Source organism: Podarcis erhardii, assembly GCF_964252035.2.
Source record: "Podarcis erhardii genome assembly, chromosome: 5".
Taxonomy (NCBI): domain Eukaryota; kingdom Metazoa; phylum Chordata; class Lepidosauria; order Squamata; family Lacertidae; genus Podarcis; species Podarcis erhardii.
This window is the reverse complement of record NC_138509.1, coordinates 69,671,779-69,688,549: the sequence shown is the minus strand read 5'-3', so window position 1 is coordinate 69,688,549 and position 16,771 is coordinate 69,671,779. Positions and strand designations below refer to the sequence as shown.

The 16,771-nt window shown below is 40.7% G+C and overlaps 1 long non-coding RNA gene across 1 annotated transcript; it reads right to left on the bottom strand.

Annotated features, from left to right (window-relative positions):
- Window positions 1-7,878: 7,878 nt before the first annotated feature.
- LOC309341837 lies at window positions 7,879-16,523 on the bottom strand. The gene is made up of 3 exons (XR_014156580.1): window positions 16,421-16,523; window positions 10,803-10,952; window positions 7,879-8,416 (listed from the first exon to the last, which is right to left on the bottom strand). It is a non-coding gene; the product is annotated as an uncharacterized lncRNA (long non-coding RNA).
- Between the last annotated feature and the right edge of the window lie 248 nt (window positions 16,524-16,771).

Sequence of the window (16,771 nt, the reverse complement as noted above, 5' to 3'; positions counted from 1 at the left end):
ACCACCATGGCAATTTTTTAAACATCTTTGACTGTGAGAGCACTTAAAAAATAACTTCATAAAAGTTTATTGAAACAATATAAAACCAGAAACAAAACTATAACATTATTTTGCCTGGGCAAATTCTTTGCATTCATGTGACACTGATACATAAGAGAGTCATAATTCCACAGAATAAATATGTGCAAGAGGTTGTTTTAGCCTTTACTTTGTTGAAATACGGTCAAATGTTTATTGTCATAAATTCTAATTGTTATTGCTCGATGGATGTTGTCTTTCCTGGATAAGCTGTTATTTGCTTTTGGGACATACTTTGTCCATTCGAACTACTCCAGGCTGAGCAAAATATGGGATGTAAGATAATAAACCGTTTGCCAAATTTGGAGGGGTGTAAAAGCTTGAACCAAACCCTGGGGAAGATGTATTCATTTCAATAAACTATATTCTGCACCGCTTGCTCAGCAGCATTTACTACAACAAACAGCCACTCTTCTTCATCCTGTTGTGAGACCATGGGATGTCACACAGCTACTTTAGATACTTTCTTTCCATGAGTGCTGCTATTTTCGCTAGCCCAGATAAAATAAGAAGGTGGCATGAGAATTCAACCACATGGACCAATCCCAGTTTATTAGATTTGGCTTCTTGGAGGACCGTTGAGCTTTTGCATTAAAGAAAGCATTCCATGTCCAATTAACTCCATGTTCATTCAAAAGCCACTATTGATTAAAGATACATCCCCACAAAAAGGTGATTGATTCCTTCCCAGTGTGAAATACACATGATGGCTACAGCATCTTCTGGCCGAGTGCCCACCAAGTCATACCTGAAATATGGACTGAGCCAAAAGCTTGTCTAGGGCAGAGGTAGCCAGCGTGGTGACCTCCAAATATTGCTGTCTTCCAACATCCATCAGCCTCGGCCAGGTTGGCCTTTTTTATTGTTAATTCTATTTAACAAAATTTATATACCACTTACTAGAACAAAATGCCTCTAAACAGTTTATAATAAGTAGTCTGAAATACTCGTTTAGAATGGCAACAGAGAACAGAGAAAACAAGCTACATAAAAAAGTAATCTTAACATACTTATAAAATTGTGTGTCAGAATAACATGACTGGAACAACAAAGGTTGTAGCAGGCACTGAAAAACAATATAATGTCCTCCTCAGACTCTCCTCAGTGGCACTGGTGTATTCCTTCTCAGCACACTAGTCTACAGTTGGAACCACCTTCCTCCCATCTGAAAGTAGGGATGGGGGATAAATTTGATTCAGTTCATATTTAAAGGCAAACCTTCCCAATTTGAGCTATTCAGATCTGTATGTGAACCAAAATACAGCCATCCTTTGAAATTTGCAATGCTCTGAATTTTGCTACGAAGTTCTGGAACCAAATAATATGTAGCTACTAGAAATTTGCACTAAAATGCTGGTGAATTTTCATGAGGACTTTTTTAAAACACACACACACACACACACACAGAGAGAGAGAGAGAGAGAGAGAGAGAGAGATGTACAGATTTTGAAGATTTGAACTTAAACTTGAGGAAAGGTTAGCGATGATAACAGCAGGAAGTTGAGCAGGGGACAGTCAGACTCAGGGCTGGTTGTTAGCATCTCAACAAAAGCAGCTCTGTGTTCTGCAGTCCGTCCTTTGAGAAACACAGTTTTATGGTGTTTCTTAATGTAACTGTTTGCAAATTGTTTTATTATTGCTCTTGTTTGTTTTTCTGGTAAACTGCTGGGTTTTTTTTTAAAAAAAATGCATTTCTTTATTCTCATAAATCATCTGAAACTTGAGGAAAGGTGGTGCATAACACTTCAAGGAAGCAAATCAGGGCTCAAAAATGCGGGGGGGACAACAACTCCTCTTTGTGAAGTTTATTTCTTCATATTACAGAACAAATATTAACAGATGACTCAAACACCTTTGGGCATACAATATTAACAAGCACTAAACTGTCAGTACTTGAAAGGGAGATCTGAGTTCAAGTGCTTCCTCCACCCTGAAGCTCGGTAGGTGGTCTTGGACAAGTCACTACAGTTATTTTTAGACTTCACATATGAGCCCATGCTAGACATGGCAGGACCACACACAGGCTACACCTCTACATCCTCCTTCATACCTACAGCACGTACAGTTAATGAAAGCATTGAAGCTTGGCACGTATGATCCAGTTCCTCTCCTTTACATATTTATATAGTGATTATCTCTCATCCTAACCTATATCACTGGCCAGTCCCGTGGACAAAACAGGATAGCCCCCTATACACCATCCTGCGCTCTATAGAGGACAGGCAGAATATGAATGTCAGGATTATTTAATTCATCACATTCTGAACAGCAGATTCCTGAAGGAATCATGAAATTAACTTGCTAATCCATACCACTCTTTAATTAGAGCTACCATGCCCTATCTCATTTGCCATTTCGTACTGGGAAGCTAGAAAGTCTACCTCAATCTTCCATGGAAAAGGTAGCCGGCTTTCTCTGGTCCCCACATGATGAAAATCCATTCATCATGAACTCGGGTTAAGTCAAATAATTCACTACAGATTGTTTACTGCAAACAGGAGGTGCCTATCAACTAATAACAATTTTATTAAAGAGCTGAAACAACAGTGGAGACAGGATTTATTAGTTCCTGGCTGGCTCATTTGACTGGCAGACTATTTGGCCAATTTGGATAATTAAGTCAGGAGGGGACTTCAGAGGCTCTTAGGTTATACATTTATGGACAGCCAGAGGACCACATTTTATGAGCTTGGCTACTGAAAAGACAGATGCCAAACAAAAACAACTCTTCCGTTCTGACACTGTTACAGCACCTTGCCTCCAGGTATGGAACGGGAAGTAGCAGCAGAAGAATTACAAGCCAAGAGAAAAGAACAGAAATGAATACTGTTTAAACACTCCCTCCTAAATCACTTTCAAAGGCAGACAAGTGTTATGAAAGAGGGTTTTTCCCCCTAGTCATACTTCTGTTTACAGTCATTCCCCAAGAGGGGGAAAAACTCACAAAAGAGCGACTTCTAAGTGAACACGAAGGGCTGAATAAAAATAAAGATTGGAGCTGGCTCAAGGATCCATTTAATGTAATATGCTACACAGTACGTAATACAATCTTCTCCCTGGCTTCCACACAATTAGATGGCGATCCCCTTGGGAAACGGCAGCCTGACATTATAGATGTTCAGACATAAATATGGGCCTAACTGCAAGAGCAGTGGGTAATATTCTCAAACTCTTTTTGTTTAGGAATCACGGTTTGCTGGGCACCACAAATAAATGTGCAACTTCACAATAAGGGGGTATGTGTAGGGTGCAAATCCCCAAATAATTTTGGTAGATCTGTTGAATTCTGCACATGAATTCACCTGATAAAGTGATCTGATTTATCAGGCCACATTGGCATCATTTGCATATCATGGACAACCAAACTATGGTTTCCTGGGATCCTTACTGACATACTGGATCACATCCGCTTTATTCTTCCCTGGTCTCTTCAGCAGCAGCATGGCAGCTAAGTCAAGGTTTGGATGAGTGTGTCATCTGAACCTGGGATCATGCTTAGAAATACAAGGATCTGCCTTACATAGAGCCAGGCCATTACTCCATCTAGCTCACTGTTGCCTAAAGTGACCGGCAGTGGTTCTCTAGGGGTTTCAGGCAAGAATGCCTCCTGGCCCTACTGGAGATATCAGGGATTGAACCTAGGGTTTTCTTCATGGAAGGAAGATGTTCTACTACTGATCTATGGCCCTTCCTCAAAGGTTTCTTCCTCTTGAATCTTTTGGGCCCAATACAAATGCTGGTTTTGATCTATAAAGCCTTAAAGAACCACAATACCTCAAGGTCCACCTCTTTCCATATGAAACTAACCACACCCTGAGAGCATCTTCTGAGGCTCTTCTTCATGTGCCTCTCCTAGGAGAGGTCTGGAGGGTGGCAACACGAGAACAGGCCTCTTCTGCAGTGACTCCCTATTTGTGGAATGCTCTCCTCGGGGAAGTTTGCCTGGTGCCTCCATTAGACACCTTTTGGCACCAGGCAAAAATGTTCCTTTTTAACCAGGCCTTAGACTGATTGACATCCAATGCCCTTTCAAAATGTGTTGAGGAGGGGGGATTATTAGGTTATTTTTGGTTTTATTCTTATTATGTATTTTGTGTTTTTATATTGTGATTTAATGTTGTAACCGACCTGAGACCTGCAGGTATGGGGAGAGGGTACACAAGGAGGAGGAGGAGGAGGAGGAGGAGGAGGAAGAAGAAGAAGAAGAAGAAGAAGAAGAAGAAGAAGAAGAAGAAGAAGAAGAAGAAGAAACTATATGACTAACCATGGATACAGATCAGGGTTAAGGAGGCAAAAGTTTAACCACAATTTGGTTTTAGAAGATATGCTAAGCCAATCCTTGGCATAGATGCCACACCATGCTGCTAAAACCAACAGGGAGAAACAAAATAAGTATGAGCTTATCCCTGGGAGCCAACACGTTTGTGTAGTTCCACTGTCTGAATGCTTGGTGGTTTTAAATGAAAAATGGAGGAAAAATGCTATTTAAGGAGGCAGCACTTTTATTTTTCCTTCCTCACTATGAAAACAAACTAATAGTGTGTGTGCAGGTGGGTGGGTGTCTGTTTCTCGAACAACTAACTTACATATGTTTGTTTTCCACTTGTCTTGCTAAACAGCAGACTGACAGCAAGAAACCACAGTGCACTATATTTAACTGCAAGTGGGAAAGAGAGCCATCAGTCACAAAACTCAGACTCCCAGCATTGTCCTTCCTCTGACCTTAAACCTTCAGTTTGGTCTGAATACACCGGCTTTTCGAAAAAGTTAGTTTGGCACTTTCCACAAAGGATCTATTATGCAAAGATGATGGAGCAGAGCGTTTCATGTGACCACATGGCTGGTGTTAAGACTGTGTGGCCTGTTAAATCAGGCAGAAATGTTGCTAGCCATGTTGACCACAAGGAGCTTTATGAAAGCTGTCAATCCTGCACCGCCAAGTGTAGAATGTGTAATTTCAGGTACAGAGCACGATCCTGCTGTGGTAAGACTCTTGCAGCTGCAAACAATACAGCTTCATGCAGCTTCATCTCCCACTGCCTCCTCCAGCTGTGGACAAGTTGCAGAAAGTAAGAATGGGGCAAATTCTTTGCTGCCTGCTGTTCCTCAAGCATATTTTCCTCCTTGAATACAGTGTCAATTTTCTGCTGCTTTCATGGAGAGATGGGGAATTTCTGAATTTTTCAGAGTTGCCACTTACCTTACCTAAATCTATGGGATGGTTATTCTCTTGCCTTTTTAACTGACCACAGCAGCATGGGGCTTTCTTTGCAGTTTCCCATCAGCACTTCTGGGAAAGCCTTGAAGCAACGAGATGTGCAGTGACTAATGTATGGTTACTGTAAGCTGCAAAATGCAGTACAGTGGTGCCTCGCAAGACGAAAAGAATCCGTTCTGCGAGTCTCTTCATCTAGCGGTTTTTTCGTCTTGCAAAGCAAGCCCATTAGCGGCTTAGCGGATTAGCGCTATTAGCGGCTTAGCAGCTTTTAGCGGCTTTTAGCGGCTTTTAGCGGCTTTTAGCAGCTTAGCAGATAAGCGTCTTAGCGGCTTAGAAAAGGGAGGGAGGGGGGAAAGTCGGAAAAACTCGCAAGACATTTTCGTCTTGCGAAGCAAGCCCATAGGGAAATTCATTTTGCGAAGCACCTCCAAAACAGAAAACCCTTTCGTCTAGCGGGTTTTTCGTCTTGCGAGGCATTCGTCTTGCGGGGCACCACTGTATTTAGGAATTGTTGCTCTTGTATTTACAGTGGTACCTCGAGTTACAAACACTTCGGGTTACAGACTCTGTTAACCCGGAAGTAGCACCTCGGGTTAAGAACTTTACCTCAGGATAAGAACAGAAATCGCGCAGCGGCAGCATGGTGGCAGCAGGAGGCCCCATTAGCTAAAGTGGTACCTCAAGTTAAGAACGGTTTCAGGTTAAGAACGGACCTCTGGAATGAATTAAGTTCGTAACCAGAGGTACCACTGTATAGACTCTTATGGATCCTGAGGCGTATATAAGTGTACCAGTGCAGTGGTGCATTTACTTTATTGTAAAAACATTCTGAACACCAGGGTAGCCATTTCTCCAGCAAATAAAATGAAACTGTTGACTTGTTCAATTAGACTTTCCTGCTTATAAACCTCAGACATGGTTCTATATATGCTAGTACAATGTCTAGCTTAAGTGGTGCCACCTGTTCTCCACTACCTGCTTCCATATAACCTAGAATTATCTGAGATTTTAATCCTCTGCCCCCTTACGTGGAAGTAAGGCCAGCTGAACTCAATGGGATCTACTTCTGAGTAGACACATATAGGCTAGTACTGCGTGTCTCTTACCCACAACTACCATAGCTAACTGGTCCTTTACCAGTTTTTAATGTTTGGTGTTTTATTATGCTTTTATATATGCTGGAAGCTGCCAAGATGGGGATGCCCATCCCGATGGGTGGGGTATAAATAATAAAATTACTACTGCTACTATTACCAATAACTGATATGACTCAGCAAGACAAATAAGGGCAAACCAGTGAGTGATCTGATGCTCCTTACATTGACTCTGGTTGTTCTTTTGTATCTTCCAACAGTAGATGGTGTAACAGTGGCATGATTATAACCTACCCTCTATTCCAGGGAAGTGCTCATCCTTGCTTGTTCCATAGCTGCTTTAAAGATGGATCCTATAGAAATTACTATTGCAATATGTGGTTATGGGCATTCATTTAGATAGCTTTGAAAGGAGATTTGACAAATTCATGGTGATAGGTTTATCAGTGACTATTTACCATGATTATGTGGCCTGTTACAGAATCCCACTATATATCAGTTGTCAGGGTGCAATAAAATTGCTTGTATGTCTTGTTTTCTTGGATGATGCTGGTGGAGGCATTTAGTTTGTCACTGTAGGAAGCAGGGGTGTTGGACTAGATGAATCGTGGTCTCATCCACCATGACTCTTCTGATGTTCTCATTACCAGTTTCAACTCACAACAGTAAAGGTATGTGTATGTGCATTTTAATTTAACTGAAGTTGAATGAAGGGCATCTTATTCCATTTTCTATTCAAGGATGGATATTTCTTAAGAAGAAATAATCTTAAATTAACCGAGGTCTTAAACCTATGAGGTTAAACTATTGAGGTGTGAAATCTGACTATTTTTGCTATACTATTTCAAATTGAAGGTGGGAAGTTGTTTAATCAAATAAATCACCTTCACATTAAAGCACACATGCCATATTTAGAGATTTCCTCCCCTCTGGAAAAGCATTCAATCACGTGAAATCCCACCTTCAAGTCTAAAGTGGTGCAGGCAAAATATTATCACTTGAGTGAAGCCTAAGAGTTAGGCAGTGATCACCAAGAAATTGGCACATTAGCTGCTAATAGTTGCATTTTCACTTAATATAAGAAGCCAAGACAAGGGAAGTTGAGACTATAACAAATGACAGCAATACAGTCAATTTCAAGGAGATTATTGCTATCATAAGCCGGTATTAAATCTTTTTTCTTAAAGCAAATTGCCTGTTTTTTTTTAATAAAAGAAAGTTATCTGAAGTTGAGTAAATGGGAAACTGCTTTGTTAAACTGCTTTGTTTCCAACAATTTGTTTGAAGAATTTAGGACAGAGGGAATGCTCTGATAGCCATATAATGAACATTTTAAATGCGCCAGAGTTTGTTCTTTACTCCCATTGGTGGAAGGAAAGACATTCACTTTGTTATGTGATCAGCCGTCAACAAAGATACTTACTAATTTGGCATAAAAATTTTAATCAGTTCACAGCGTGTTCAGCAATTAGGATATCAAAAAGCATATTGGCAATTAAAAATGTGGGTCAGAAAACTAAACAGAAAAGGACAGGCTATAGAACATATAACATTCCAAGGTTGCAGTGGGTTGGGTTGGTGCAATGAGGACTTGGCATCTATGAAAATGAAAACATTTGGTACCATTAAGCACAGTGGGATACATCTATAGTTGGGATTGAAATCCAAGTCTATATTATACCCATGGGATATCATGCCCCAGAGTTCAAGGAGGAAGATCTGGTGGCATACATCTGAACAGCTAATGGCCAACTTCCATCATCTTCAACTTTGAGCACTTTTTTATGAAACATTAGTTGGACTTCGAACAAATGCCTTCCTTCTTTCTGGGGGGGGAGGGGATGAAACACACATTGAATGAGATATTCTGCACAACAATCGTCATTGTAAAAACATGTCCACATTCTAACCTCATTACAAGGATGAGACTGAGATTTAATTTATAAAAATCTTTCCAGGATTCCATGAGTTTTCTGAAAGTGAATTCACTGGGTTGTGTCCGGAAAGCTAGTCACTCTTTAGTTCCCTTGAAAATAATAATAATAATAATAATAATAATAATAATAATAATAATAATAATAATAATTATTTTATATCCCACCCTCCCCATCCGAAGCTGGACTCAGAGCGGCTAACAACAGTAAAATAATACAGCATTCTAAAATCAATTCATTATAAAATCAGTTCAAATCAAATTGATGGCAACCATTGGGCTAGAGTTCTGTGAAGAATTATCAAAGGGTCAGACTGTGCCTTGGCCAAAGGCCTGGTGGAACAGCTCTGTCTTGCAGGCCCTGCGGAAAGATGTCAAGTGCTGCAGGGCCCTAGTCTCTTGTGACAGAGCGTTCCACCAGATCGGAGCCACAGCCGAAAAAGCCCTGGCTATGGATGGAACAAGTTAGCTTCCAATTGAACTAAAGCATGGCTGACTAATGGGAGAGTCCTGTGGCAAGATCCACTGGGATGAACAACGTAGGATGTGGCAGATCTCTAGCTCAGACAGGCTCAGCTGTCATTAACTCCCCAACCTTAGTCAAAGATGTGCTGGCATATCCAACTTGCCCATCCAAGTCCAGCTGGAGTTCAGCTGGCTAAACCAATGGTGATATAGGTCCCCACAAAGTGGTGGTGTAGTGGGGTATGATCAGATTGGGGGGCGGGGGGACTTAGGCTGGATCCTAAGGCTGTTAGCTCCGTCACGTGGCCTAGAAATGCAGCATGGACTGCTATTTTAAAAGGTTGTTTTTCAGCCTGGAAAAGACCCAATATGGAGGCCAAATGGCCAAAATATTGGGAAATATTAGAAAAAGATGGAGACAATTGGAAATTGCAGAGTTTGGAGAAAATAAAAGATAAAGTGCGAGACTGGTTACATTACGCTCAGATTAAAGAAGTTTTTAAAAATGACAAAAAGTTAGGGTTCCAGGTGGAGAAATCGAAATTGGAAACAGAACTGTTAGAACCTAGGACTAAGGTACTTTCAAGAATGTATAACTTGCTGTTAAAATGGAACACACAAGATGAAATGGTTAAATCGGCTATGATAAAGTGGGCACAGGATATTGGGTATAACATCATGTTTGAGGACTGGGAAAGGTTGTGGACCATTGTGTTGAACTTCACTGCATGTAATGCTTTGAAGGAAAATGTAATGAAAATGATATATAGATGGTACATGACCCCAGTTAAACTTGCCAAAATATACCATTTGTCTGATAACAAATGCTGGAAATGTAAAGGAAATGAAGGAACATTCTTTCACCTCTGGTGGACGTGCCCTAGAGTGAAGGCTTTCTGGGAAATGATATATAATGAGTTGAAAAAGGTATTTAAGTATACCTTCCCCAAGAAACCAGAGGCCTTCCTTCTGGGTATTGTCGGCCAGAGGGTGACAAAGAAGGACAGAACTTTTTTCCTGTATGCAACAACGGCAGCAAGGATACTCGTCGCCAAGTATTGGAAAACCCAAGATCTACCCACACTGGAAGAATGGCAGATGCAACTGATAGACTATATGGAATTGGCTGAGATGACTGGCAGAATCCGAGACCTGGGAGAGGAGAAGGTTGAAGAAGATTGGAAGAAATTTAAGATTTATTTACAAAAATATTGTAATTTGGTTGAATGTTAAGAAGGATGCTAGATCATAAATATTTCGGCACCACTAAATTAGATGGAATTAGGAAGATAAGCGAGATTGAAGAAAATAACTTTTTGGAGAAGTGTTAGGTTTTTTTTTTAAAAAAAAATTGTGGAATACAAGAATGTAAACAAGATGATAAATTGCTGGCAAAAACTTATGGTGATGAAAGTGGGAGCGGGAGACGTGAGGGAGTCCAAAGAAGCTATGAAAATATGTCATGATATATGTTATATTGTTTATTGTTTTTTCACTTGTATTTAAAAAATCTGAATAAATATTTATTATTTTTTTTTAAAAAAAAGGTTGTTTTTCCTCCATCAGGCTTAGGAAGAGCAGTAGCAGCAGCTCCATTGCTGAACAGGGTTTGGATTGGGTGTAATTGATTTGTATCCTGCCTTTCTATCAAGTGAAAATCGCACCCCTCCACTCCATGACACTTATTATAAGTGTTTAGGCACTCGGGCTGGTCAGTTCCCCCAAATATCTTGATCCTTTTTAGGGGGGTGGGGGTTCAGCTGACACACAAACATTCCATATGTCCAATACTTCTAACAGTAAATTATGCAGAGCCAGCAGCATTCCTTTACAGCAGGGCTCTGTATCTGTATTTCTAGGATTTCCTTTATAGCTATACAGAGAAATAAAAAAAGATGGCGATAGTAAGGCTACAGAACCATTTTTCTGGGCAAGGTACATGCACAAGAAAAAAAAAAAGACTGCCTCTGTTTCAAGGCTGTTGCAAGAGCAAGGGAGGGGGAAGCAATTTCACCTCTGTTTAAGATGTGCTCGCATCTTTCTTTGCAGACAGCATGTTCTAATGATCACTTAGGAGCTGTATTTCCTGGTGTTTCTATTTCTTTACTGAGAAAACCTTAGGGGCAGCATCTGGTCTTGCTCTTTCTTCACTTTTCCAGCTGTGCTAAGGTCAAGGCACAAGTAGGTCAACCATCTTGTCTAAAAGTCACATTGCAAATGCTTCATTTGCTCTAAATTAGTAGGCCTGCAATGGGCCTAAATTTGGGGCACTTTCAGCGGTATTTCTCAAACTTTTTGAACCAGGTAGTGCCATCTTATCCTTCACCTCAGGTAACAAAACTGGATGAAAAACACACAACCCTGCTAGAACCCTCCTAAAACATAAGGGAAAAAAAGAAAGGAAAAGGTTTTCTTTATCCCATGAGTCTTAATTCATTTTTCATAGGGATTGTTACACCATGTAACACAGAAGCAATAATTTGTAAATATATGTAACCACGGCATGTGAGCAAAAGCTTGGGATCATTGACTTCAAAATGCCTGTGCCTTACAGAAATAATATATGAGTTTTGAATTATTACTAGGTGTGTGCGTATTTCTGTGATCTCTGTGCTTATAAGGTATACAGTTCACAGCGTTCAAAAGGACTGTAGTAATGACATCAGGGAAGTCAATTTGTTTTTTAAAAATTAGTTTTGGCTTTAGGCAACAAAACGACTGCTGTTCCCTAAAAGACCCAATATTAATTTTGTGCACTGAGACAAATTTGCACCTCCTACCCTTCTAGCATCTGCATAATTCCATTTCAGCTATTTAGGACCATAGGTTTTAAAGACATTTACAGTGGTTCCCTGCTGATACATTCATTGCTGTATCATAGAGAAGAAAGCTGTTCATTTCCTTATTAAAGATTCAGAATGGAAGTCGAATAATCCCACACTGCACTAAGTTTATGCAGATCATCTGAAGATAGCCTTATAACTCAGCAAAGGATACCAGGTGTCTAGAGGGTCACAGAATAAATGCATTTCATATTAAACATGTTTCATTTGAACTTCTGAAACACAGAAGAAAGCAAATGCATTGTGGATGTGGCGGTGAAGAGGCTCGCGTGTCTGTAAGTGTCCCTTTATTTTTTAAATACCAGGTACAGCCGTATGTTAACATTATTTTTGCAATAAATTGGTCACTTGAAAATTAGCAAATTGAATTTTAAGCTAAATGTCTTTGTAGCTTTTATGATATTTGCTAAATTGGCACATTTCCACTTTGTTATTGCTGTTCAGCACTTTAGTACATATTTCCCCCCCATCTCCCATCATAATTATGCATTTTGAACTTTCTACTCAAATACACTAAAACAAGCAACAGGGAAAGAATAATGGAAATATACAATCTAATTTGACTACAGGTTACAGTAGTAATGGGCACATCTGACATTTCGGAAAAGAGTCATGGGCATCACCCTCTCCTGTCATTTCTCTTTCCTAGGACATGCTTTCCATCAAAAGAGGGGGAAACTCAGACACAGATTATTTGCTTTTCCATGGGGCCTGGGTGAAAGTCAGATACAGAAGAATTAAGGCATATAGTCTTGAATTTGGATGGCTTTAAATGTGATACCCAAAAAGCTACCATCAGATTAAAATTTGCATTGGTGGACTGCAAAGTAAAAAAGCACAGATCCAGTGCACCACAAAAAAAGCACTGAGGCAAGGGAATGGTCCTAATGATGACAAGAGCAAAAAAAGTATCATTTACCAACTTTAACTACACAAATAGTGGAGTCTGGATGAATCTTCTAAGCCTACTGGGGTTTCCCCAATATGTTTAGTCATGAATGGTTATACAGTTGTACCTTGGCTCCCGAATGCCTTGGCACTCGGAAGTTTTCGCTCCTGAATGCCACAAACCCAGACATGAGTGCTCCGAATGTTCTTTGGAACCCAAATGTCTGAGGGGGCTTCCGCGGCTTCTGGTTGGCTGCAGGAGCCAATCCGAAGCCGTGCTTTGGTTTCCGAAACTTTTAGAAGTTGAACGGACTTTTAGAAGTTGAACGGACTTCCGGAACGGATTCCGTTCAACTTCCAAGGTACAACTCTACATATATTCAGAAGAAGTGCTGCATAACCCAACATTGTTTAAATTTGCATGCTGTTTTTCTTTGTAAATAATTTTTATTAAAAGATTTTCATGGAATAACAGAGAATGTGCAGTGCCCCCCCTCTCTCTTTGGTTCAGATTATGAAATATTTTGGTTATGTTCAGTGTAAGACAATATGGTATCCAGAGGTAGGGGGAGATGCTGTTTTTAAAGATTATATGTGTGTGTGTGTGTGTGTGTGTGTGTGTGTGTGTATATATATATATATATATATATATATATATATATACACACACACACACACACACACATATAATCTTTAAAAACAGCATCTCCCCCTACCTCTATATATATATATATATATATATATATATATATATATATATATATATAAAAACTGGAAGCTATCCAGTTTTTCTTTCCCGTGTGGCCAAATTACAAAGGTGTCGTCAACATATCTGAGCCAAAGTTTGGGTTTGTGTTCTGACTTGTCTAAAGCATTGGTTTCAAAGTGTTCCATGTACAGGTTTGCGATGACCGGTGAGAGGGGTGATCCCATAGGTGCCAACCGACCAACACCCGAGGACACCAACCGACCAACACCCGAGGACACCAAAACCTGCATTCCTGTACCCGTGAAAATCTACGAAAGCATATATATATATATATATATATGCTTTCGTAGATTTTCACGGGTACAGGAATGCAGGTTTTGGTGTCCTCGGGTGTTGGTCGGTTGGTGTCCTCGGGTGTTGGTCGGTTGGCACCTATGGGATCACCCCTCTCACCGGTCATCGCAAACCTGTACATGGAACACTTTGAAACCAATGCTTTAGACAAGTCAGAACACAAACCCAAACTTTGGCTCAGATATGTTGACGACACCTTTGTAATTTGGCCACACGGGAAAGAAAAACTGGATAGCTTCCTCACACATCTCAACAACTTACACCCCAAAATACAATTCACTATGGAAATAGAAGCCAACAACCAACTTCCCTTCCTTGACGTCCTAATCTACAAAAAACCTGATGGCTCCCTAGGACACACTATCTACCGGAAAAAAAACACACACCAACCGCTACTTACATGCACAATCACACCACCACCCTGCACAAATAAACTCCGTAGCCAAGACTCTCATCTCCAGAACCAAACGCCTGGCTGACAAAGACCACTTGACAACTGAGTTACAGAATCTCTCAAACGTGTTAATTGCCAATGGATACCAGCAAAACAGGATTACGAAGCTAATCCAAAAGGAAACACCCCCCAAAAACCAAGACACAGAAGAAAACAATGGCATGGCCCTCCTCCCTTATATCAAGGGCACTACAGATAAAATTAGCAAAATCCTCCATAAACACAATATCAAAACAGCCTTTTGCACCAACCAAAAAATAGCCAATATCCTCAGAAACCCCAAGGATAAAATCCAGTTGGAAAACCAAGGGATCTATGAAATACCCTGCAAAGTCTGCCCAGCCACGTACATTGGACAAACAAACAGACGAATAAATGCACGTATCGCAGAACACAAGAATGCCGTCAAAAAAGAAGAAAAAACTTCCTCTCTTTTCCAACACATGAAAGAAACAGGACACGAAATTAATTTTGCAGATTCCAAATTGCTCTTTAACACGGAACATCACCACAAGAGAATAATCATGGAAGCCATCGAGATAGAGAAACACCCTCACAACATGAACAAGCGTGACGACACATCCCGCTTGCCAGACATCTGGAAATTAGCCCTCCCCACAAAAACTGACACCAGATCCAGAGGCACACAGAACGCCAACACCAATCAACCACACCAGACCCAAACCCAGACCCTCTCCACAGATGAATTACAGACACCATCCAGTAGCCAATCCATGGTGGCACCTCCGGATGCTGCACCCCCCTGCAATCCCTACACAGATCTGGCTGACACAAGCCACAAAACCACAGCTCGCCCCTATACACGAAGCCAAGCCAGAGCACAACTAAGTACAGTACAGCCATCTTCTCAGGAAAACTCTTCACAAAGTTCAAGAGGTCAAGACACAAAGACTTTAACAACTAATCCACACCTAATGACCCACCTAAGTGGTACTCAGGATATCACTCAAGAAATCACTCAAGATATCTCTCAAGTAATTAAGGAACAAAAGAAGAAAAGGCACACTAGCCTGGGAACTTCCTCTCTGCCCAGAACATTGGAGGCTATACACCACACCCCCTCTACAGTATTTACAGGAACTCAAACACTGAGATCCTGCTCTGTTCCAGTAACAAGAAGCCGAAAGCACCAGCCTGAAGATGACGAGTGAGACCTCGTCGAAACGTCGCCTAGACACCCCAACTTTTACACGGGAAGACACCCGAGGACACCAAAACCTGCATATATATATATATATATAGCAAGAGACTGAATTTTCCTAACTAGTCTTGCTAGCAGAAGTCCACACAAGGACTTCTTCTACTAGCATAACACATCATTTCTCCACTTTCCTTTCCTTGGCTTGGGGGGGGGGGCGCAGTCAGGAGGACCCCCCCCCCAAACAGTGGGCAGAGAGTGGGCAGGAGGGTCATTCCATCTAGCAAGCTGATATTCTTGTGCTCATGGAATGTTTGGAAAAGTGTGACATCCCTCCTCATATTTTAATTCTGTTCATTCCCATCCTGGATCACAAACCAACAACTTCAAAGGTGGTAAAGGTAAAAGGTAAAAGACGCCTGGATGGTTAAGTTCACTCAAACTTCACTATGGGGTGCGGTGCTCATCTTGCTTCAGGCCAAGGGAGCCGGAGTTTGTCCACAGACAGCTTTCCGAGTCATGTGGCCAGCATGCCTAAATCTCTTCTGGAACAACAGGAAACCATGAGCACACAGAAACACCGTTTACCTTCCCCCTGAAGCAGTTCCTATTTATCTACTCATGCTGGTATGCTTTTGAACTGCTAGGTTGGCAGGAGCTGGACAGAGCAACGGGATCTCACCCTGTCACGGGGATTCAAACTGCCGACCTTCCAATCAGCAAGCCCAAGAGGCTGAGTGGTTTAGAACACAGTGTCACCCTCTCCCTTACTTCAAAAGTGATAACAGACAGAAGAAAGGATATTATAAGCAGTCACTGAAGTTATTAGTTTGTGGTCTAGGTGTGAATGAACTTTAAAACACACACAATAGAATTTCCTATAATGGTAAAGAAGAGAACCATCTCTATAGGAATTGGCATTAAAGACCAGTTTTTCTTGCTTCTGCTATTCAGTGTGGCCACTAGTTTGTTTTTAAATAGTGCTTTAAAATGTTGATGCAATCATATGATTTTATTTTACTTCTATGTTTTGTGAGCTTCCTTGGGTATTCATAGCTGAAAGAAATATTTTTATTCATAAAGGCAGCATTTTTGGATTAGAAAGTAAAAGAACCCACAGATTTATCTTTCCTGTTTGGTTGGCTAACAAAAATGGCATTTGCAGCTTTAAACTACTGATATTGCTGACTTTATTGATCATTCATTATAATTATAAAACTATTACCTGGGAGCAGTTTCCATTGAGCACATGTGGCTCACTTCAGAGTAGACCTGTACAGAATTTGCCTGTCAGCATTCCTTCTTTGTTCACCGGAAAAAAGTCAGATACAGTGGTGCCTCGCAAGACGAAATTAATTCGTTCTGCGAGTTTTTTCGTCTTGCGATTTTTTCGTCTTGCGAAGCATGGACTTTGGAAAAGCTTCAAAAATCAGCAAAGTCTTCAAAAACCTCAAAAAAGGCTACCACACCGCGTGCTATGAGTTGCTCCTCAAAGTGAATGCACGGTTTTAAGAAAAAGGAAACAAACTTGCAAGACAAAGGAAACAAACTTGCAAGACGTTTTCGTCTTGCGAAG